An 8,747-nucleotide genomic window follows, 5' to 3' on the forward strand; every position below is an offset into this window, starting at 1 on the left:
AACTTGTCTAATCCACCCCTTTCTTTCCCCACTTCGGCTAGCTCTCTCTATCTCTAAGATTTTCTTATTTCACTCTCTATATCTATACACACATGTGGATACAGGTTTCATCTTTAAATTTGAGAGGTTTAAGGTGAGATTTTTGATAAATGCTAGCACCTAAGTTAGGGTATTTCAGTCCATTCATCTATCTTACTTTCATGTTTTAGTACTTATTTATGTTTTTGCCTATTTCACGTCAATAAAGTTCAAATAGGCTAAGAAAAGCCATTTAGCTCAATTTTGGAGCTAAGGAGAAAATTTGGAAAGAAGTCAAGAAAATTGCATTAGGGGATTTTCGATCGATCGAAGGAAGTCCCGATCGATCGAAGAAGGCTACAATCGATCGAAATTAAGGCGGTGCCAGCTCAGCAATTCAGATAAGGCCCAGAAGATATTTTCATGCCACGTCATCTTCAATCGATCGAAGTAAGTGTTAGATCGATCGAAAACCCTTTGATCGATAGAAATGGCTACTGGCAGTGAGTTGTCTAATTCCCGAGCATCCGGACTCTACTTACTTTTTGTAGCTGCGAATTTCCACCAATTGGAGACAATGTTTCTGACTTGTTGCCTACTCAAAGAGGCTTGTAATAGATTAATTGAACCAACTTTTGTAGAGGTTAGACAATTAGATATTTTTACCAATTATAGAAATAGTTCTCTTTCTAAAACTAGGGTTTTTATGAAGAAAGCAAGGATGAAAATGATGATGTCAACCTCCAAGCTAACCCTTGAGGGTTCTATGACCACTACAATGAGTGGCTAAATCCTTCTCTTGGGGCTAGAGATAACCCCTAAGCTTGCTTCCTAAACCTAGCTTTTGTATATTTTTGGGGATTTTAGTTGTAATTGATGTTTTGACCATGAATAAATATAAATCTTGTGATTTTTACATGATTTGTATGGATTAATGCTTTCAATTGATCATTTAATTCTATCTATATGTCTATGTATGCTAGAATGAATGTTCATGTGTTTTTCTCAAGATTTAATGAAATTGATGCTTGTCTATGTGTGTTGATGTTGTTAATCTAGTGATGGTCAAAGTATGGTGCTTAATTAATTACTCTTGTGATTTATTTGATGGTTTATACTTATTTCTTGATGGATTGTGCCACATCTTTAGTTTAATTAGGTTAATTTTCATGTCATTAGTTTAGTTGTAATGTAATTTCTTTAATTTTTTAGATAGGTGGACAATCAATTCTTATTGTTTGATATTCCACACTTATGAATGCAAGAAATACATTTCTCTATATTTTTGTGTGTGCACTAATTGTGGTTTAATTGAATAATTAATTGTCTTATTTGATAGTTTGTGCTACTCACTAGATTGATTAGACAATGTATGCTTATTTGCCATCCATGCTTAGTTTTCTATTGGTGACACACACACACATTTTACAACTTGAATTTCCCCATTAATTTACAATTGCTAGTGTTTAGTGAAGTGAATCTTAGTGGTGAACTCTAAGCCCTAAGACCTTTCTCTCATATTACTCTCTCTACTTTCTAGATTGTCAATTAATTGCATTATTTTAATTGAACAAATAGTTTAATTAATCAAATCAAACCATCTTTTATCATTCGACCTACTAATCCAACATTGATTCCAAGAATACCTTGCCTTTCCCTTGGGTCGATCCCTACTCACTTTTGCTACATTAGTAGTTAGTAGTAGTAGTGGCATTCTATAAATTTAAACTTGGCCACATTTTATCACACTTTGAACTTTGGTCTTGAGAACGACACCAAGTGTTGGCGCCGTTGCCGGGGATTGAGTAACGTCGTATTTTAGAATTAATTAGGAATTAGTACTCTTTTGATCTTGTCTTTATTTTATTTTATTTTGGTTACTTATTGTATTTGTTCTTGATTAACTAGGTACTTAGAGCCAAGGAAGTGAAACAAAGGAATTCTAAAGCAAAGAAGTAAGCTAAGCTAAGCTAAGCAAAGCAAAAATAAAAAATAAAAAATAAAAAACATAAAAAGCAAAAATAAAAAATAAAAAATTGCAAAGCAAAGCAAGGAAAAAAGTTAAAAATAATTTAAAGTTGTTTAAAGACCCTTTGTGAGCTTTCCTAACTCTCTCTACTTAGTTAAATCGTCGGCCCGCGTAGAGGTAATTTATTTCTTGCATTTGTTGAAAGCATGGGAGTATGGGATCAATGTATGTGGAGGATTATTGTTGATTAACTTGTTGCAAAGGAGAAGTGTTTGCTACTTGCTTGTTGTCGAGTTGTTGTTACTTGTTTTGATTGTGCATGTATGGTCGTAGGTCATTGAATCCTACTATTGTCCCATTGAATTTTCATCTTTAACCGGTTATTCGTAATCCTAGAGGAAGCGGTAATTCAAACGACATCATTTCATCAATGGATGTCCAAAATGAGGACCATGTTGTAAACCTTGGTCACATCGACCAACAAGGCATTCTTCACCTTAATGTGCATCATCAACATGATAACATTCAAGTACCATTAGGCATGCTTAGACCGTTCATTCCACAACAACAACAAAGCCAAGTTCCAATGGGAATGCCTATGCCATTCTTTGCACCACCTCCACCTCCCGTTGTCCAAGCAAATCATGGGGCTTATGGAAAGCACACCATTGATTATGAATCCTCTCCTTGCTTTGAGAGATCATTATGTGCCAAATGAGTATAATGCACCAACATGCATTCAACTTCCTCTATTTAGAGCATACCATTATGAGATTAAACCACAAATAATTCAAATGCTTCTTAATTATCATGGGCTACCTAATGAAGAACCTTACAAGCATTTGGATGAGTTTATTGAAATGTCTTCCACCGTGAAATACACGGACATGCTAGAAAAGGTTTTGAGGTTAAAACTCTTCCCTTTCACCCTTAAGGACAAAGCAAAATATTGGTTTAACAATTTAAGGCATTTTTCTATAACTACTTGGGCAGAGATGCGACAAGAGTTTTTGAGAAAGTACTATCTGGTGTCTAAGACCAATGTAATGAGGACTTCAATTCATGAATCTCATTAGGGGATGGGGAAATGTTTCATGAGGCATGTTTATGCTTGAATGACTTGCTTAGGAAGTTTCCACACCATGACATACCTAAATGGCAATTAGTTCAATACTTCTTTGAAAGTTTGATAGACAATCATAAAAGTATGGTTGATGCTTTTATGGGTGGTTCTTATTTTGATAAGCATGAAGATAATGTATAGCGCTTATATGAGAGGATGAGTGAAAACTCAATGCATCGATCTTTATCATTTAAAAATGGTAGAAATCTAGGTGGAAGAAAGAATGTTGGCTTATATCAAGTTGATAATTCCAATGATATAGTCGCCAAAGTTAAGTCTCTATCTCAAAGGTTTAATCAATTTTTGATCAACCAAAACTCGGCTCATTAAGTGTCTTCTTCCCCTAATCATGCTAATCATGCTCATCATCCTTCCAATAAATCTTGCATGACTTGTTCTAGTATTTTACATTCTACTTCCAATTGTCCCCATAGACATGTGCAAAGTGAACACCATGAATAAGTGAATGCTATTTTTGTTAACCAAAGGAATAATCCCTATAGCAGTCATTATAATGCCAGGTAGAGAAACCATCCAAACTTCTCTTGGAAAAGCCAGGGGGAAGGCTCAAACCCTCCCCAAAGTTGTTTACAAAACAAGTATGTTCTGCCCCCAATGCAAGGCCAAGGTTCCCAAGGTTATTGTTCATCTTTCCAAGCATCACATGGTGTAATACCCTTAATTTTAAAAGGATAGTCTTGGTATTTATTTATTTTTTTAATTACATTTTAAATTGTTTAATTGATTATTTGACTAATTGCTTATGTGTTTAATTGAATTAAGTGTTACTTGATTAATTGATTATTTATCTAGGTGTTATTTGTAGTATTTGTTTATTAGATTGTGTGCTTAAATGATGTGTTTGATTAATTATAATTAATTGTAGATTAAATGATTAAATATTTTATTTTATTTTATTTTATAGTTATGGTTAGTAGTAATGGGTCAACCAATTAAGTCCCATGGACTACTTAGATAGAAGGTTTAATGGGTATGGATAACCATGGATAGTTGTTTATGTATATATATGGATATATATGTAGATATATATATGTAAATACATATATAAAAGGAAAGTAATTTATTAATTACTTTTATGGTAACTTTAGTATTAATATTTAATCTAATGTATATATTTTATATATTTAAATAATAAGGATATATATAGATTTTATACGTGCCATGTTTTAAGTTACCTCTTAATATTATGGTAACCTAAGTATTATTAAATAATCTGTTAATAAATAATCTGATGTATATATTTTATGTATTTAATAAGGATGTACAGAGATTATATACATAACATATTTTAAGTTACCTTTTCAATATTTTAATTTTAATTTTCTTTTTTAAGTTGACTTGGATTGGGAAAAGGAATAGGGTTATTATTTAACCTATAAATATATAACTATAGGTTGTAAAAGAGGGTTAAAATATATCACGTAATATATTTTAGAGAGAGAGAGAGTTAGAGAGAGAAGGAGGAAGAGGAAGGAAGGAGGAGAAAAATCTTTAGAGAACAAAATTAAGGAAGAAGAAGTTTAACTTTCGATCCGAAAGTTTAAGGCAAGTTATTTTTCTATCTTTCTCCCTTAGATTTGTGTTTCTATATATGCCTAGGAAATTCCAGGATTCTTAAACACATAAAACTAAATAATTATGTATGTTTAATTGGATTAAAACATAGGTTTTATTGAATTTAGTTCATATTTGTTCTTGTTGTATGAATTGTTAAATTAATGGAATTGATCTCGTTTCTTTATGAATTTTTATATGTTTTAAATAATGTAATTTTCATATCTGTGGATTGATAAAACTTATAAACATGCCTAGGAATCCTTAAACAATAAAGATTGAGATCACAGTAGAAATTCTAGGCAGATTCGCGTAACAGTGCTCGATCCGCTGTTACAGTGCTCGAGCCTTGGAGGCAAAGCTCAAGCCATGGATGTAAAGCTCGAGCCTGAAAAGAAAAGCTCGCGCTATTAGAGAAAAGCTCGAGCTATGGTTAGGAAGATTAAGCCTGAAAAGAAAAGCTCGAGCCATAGGTGAAAAGCTCGAGCCTGGGATGTAAAGCTCGAGCCTGAAACAAGAAGCTCAAGCCTGAAACAGGAAGCTTGAGCAATTAGGACAAAAGCTCGAGCCTTACCTAGGGAAGTTTCGTAAACAGTGTTAAATTAATTTTAATTGATTTTGAGGTGTCCTAATCATTAAATAAGGATTAGGTATAAGTTTAAACAAATTCTAAACGGACTTAAATGCAACAATGCATGCTATTTAAATTCTTTAAGGAATGAATGGATTTAATCTTTTTAAATTGTTCTAACAATTGAGATTAAATGTGTAGCATGAATTGGATATAGAGAATGCTTACTTGACTATATAATAAAATATCAGTAAGTTTAAGATTCAGTTTGTGTAGGATATGATATAGAAAACTTAAATAAATTATAAGTCATTCATATTCTATGATAGCCTGACATTATGTTATTATATTTATTTCTAGATTATTTGATGTATTTCTTTAATTGATACATCAACTATTGGATTGTGTGTGATGAGCACCGAAAAGTGCGCATTTAAACCCGTTAAGCTTAAGCATTCTAGTACCTTTATCTATCTTACTTTGCCGTTTTAGACTTATTACGTGTTATTTATATTTTCAGGCACTAATCCCAAAATTGAGCTAACTCAGCCAAATAAGAGCTTAATTGAAGCAATCCTGAGATAAACCAAAGGAGGGAGCAAAGTGGAGAAAAAAAGGAGCAAAAAGGAATCAAAGTTGTGCAGCTGAAAAGTTCGATCGATCCAACTTAGAGTTCTTTCGATCGAACATCTATGATCGATCACAGTACTTCTCGATAGATCCAACCTTGGCCTTTGCTGAAATTCCAAGTTCGATCGATCCAACATCACCTTCGATCGATCGAACCCTATTTTGTCCTATTCAAATGATTGATCTTATCCACAGCTATACGCCTACCAACCACTTTTGTCCTTTTCCCCATAAATATCTTCGAAATATCTCAACCTTGTCCTTATCCGAAGGAGTCAGACCACTTCGATCGATCCAAGATGCAGTTCGATCGATCGAACCCATCTTCGATCGATCCAAGTTAAGGTTCGATCGATCGAACTTCCTCCAGCGAGAAAAAGTTAAAGTCCAGCTCATTTATTCCGTCCTTCACCCAATCATTGGAGAATATGCCTTGCACGACCACAGCTCATCATAGGGTGTATTTGACCTACTTATATAAGGAATATGATACACTTTTTGGAGAGGAGTCTAGAGTCTCTTGTCACACATTGAAAATCATTTTTGGAGGCTATTCTTGGAGAGGAAGAAGGGAGGAAGCTAGAGCAACCATTGGAGGAGATCTTCACCAACAAGGAGCAGCCATGGAGTTAGCCCTTGAGGGTTGGATCATCACTACCATGAGTGGCTAGACATCTTCTTGGGGCTAGAGTTAGCCACAAGCATACTTTCTATACTCTAATCTTGTGTATTATTGAGAGATTAGTGTTGTATGATACATCTTGATATTCATGTATATATAAATCTTGATTATTTCATGGTTTGTATGGTTTAATGCTTCCAATTGACTATTCTATTCTACCCATATGTCTATGTATGCTAGAGCAGGATATTCATGTGTTTATCTCTAGATTTAGTGTTTTTGATGCATGTCTATGTGTATTGATGCTATAGATCTAGAGATTATCAAGATGATATGCTTAATGAATGCTATTTTGGTTTATTTGATGGTTTATGCCTATTCTTGATGGTTTGTGCCTCGCCCCTAGTCTAGATAGCTTTATTTTCATGCTAGTAGTGTAGATTTAGTGTAGTGGTAGTGTAATGTTAGATGGGAGGACAATCTACTCTTGATGTTTGATGTTCCATGCTTGTGAGTCCAAATGGCATATTCCTCTAATATTGTGTTGTATGTGGATTGTGAGCTTAATGAAGGATTAATGACTTGTTTTGATCTATTGTGCTACCCCCATGTTGTCTAGACAATATATGCTCTATTATTTAGATATATTGTGCTCTTCACATGATGTTTAGACAATACTTGCTTGATTTGTCATCCTTACCAATTGAATCAACCTAATGCACACACACCCTTATCATATTGCAACACATCCATTACCCTCAATTAATCACTTGTTAGTAGTATAGAAAAGTATTGCTTGGTGGTGATCTCTACACCCAAAGACCTCTCTCTCTCTTGTTTACCTCATATTATTTTATTTAGTTGAATTCAATTTAGTATAATCAACCAATCAATCAACAATTGTGTGATCATTCGACCTACTAACCCTAATTACCATAGTTTCACAATTCGATACACCATCAAATCCCTTGGGATGATCCCTACTCGCCCTATCTATATTTTATATAGAGAAAGGTAGTAATGGCTTTCTATAAATGTAATACTTGGCCACCTCCTAAATTCACACACAACTCTTCAAGCTTGACTTGGTATCGCGACCCTTGTAAAAGAGGACCCGGTCAGTGTGGATGTAGTGCACCAGTATAGGATGGTAGTACTCTAGGGATAGATTAACTTATCAGTTAGGTCCTACCTATTTTGTATAAGGGAATGGATTAACTAAAATGTTAATTCCTACTTATATTCAAATCAGGTCAGCTGAACAAGTTGAATGACTTATAGAGGATTACTTGTAGAGGATTACTTTTTACTAGATAGGATGGTTACTGGATTTTATATATATAATTATGTGTCATGATATGAGTTTAAGTCTCAGGATCAGTGGTTAGGGTGCGTATATCGCGAGGGATGTGTAGCTAAATATAGTGTAGTTGTGTGCTCTGGTAGGTCTAGGTACTCATGCCCACTATATGTGCGTTTTGCATGTTGCCTACTATTCAGGTTAAGGCAACCATATAGTCTAGTGAGGTTCCTTTAGTGTATATATATACGGACTACTAATTATTGTTGGATTGACTAGGATGTATACATGTATCGGATCTCTACTTGAACTGTAGTAGAGTAGAACTTATTTGTGGGCCTGACCTACCATTATTTTTCAGGTGTTCTTCAAGTGTAGAGGATTGTTCGTACTTAGCAGGGATCGGTTTGATTCATTCTTCCGAGTCTACTTAGGAGATTCATTTATGTTTCCTCTTTTAGATGTGGATAGTCATTATGGTTACTTAATTAATTGTAATTTTCTAGGGGTCCACACAATATGGTTTCTCGAGTTGTATTGGAAGATTTGTTGTATTAGAATATTTTATTATTTAATGAAAATTTATTCTGAAGATTTATTGGATTAACATATTAGTGTTCATTTTAGTATTTTTATTTATTCGTTTTTATTCTCTTATATTCTGTATTCGTTTATTGCCGATTTGTTTTTATATCCTCGGGTATTCAAGCGTGGGCCTGGCCAACCCGCATTCGAAAATCCGGGGGTATCACACATGGTAACTAATTTTCAAACTCCCATTTTCCAAATCAATCTTCATATTCTCAAGGAAATTCAAGAAGTCCCGCATTTGAAGAAAAAGTTTTATCCGCTTTAGGTACTTTGGAGGCAAATACTCAATTGTTTCACTCTCATTCCCAATCGATTGCAAAACTAGAAACCCAAGTCGAGCAAATAGCT

The sequence above is a fragment of the Cornus florida genome, unplaced genomic scaffold (assembly GCF_030987335.1).
Source record: "Cornus florida cultivar Cherokee Brave unplaced genomic scaffold, ASM3098733v1 CherokeeBrave_3.0.0_Hap2_Chr07, whole genome shotgun sequence".
NCBI classification, from domain to species: Eukaryota; Viridiplantae; Streptophyta; class Magnoliopsida; order Cornales; family Cornaceae; genus Cornus; species Cornus florida.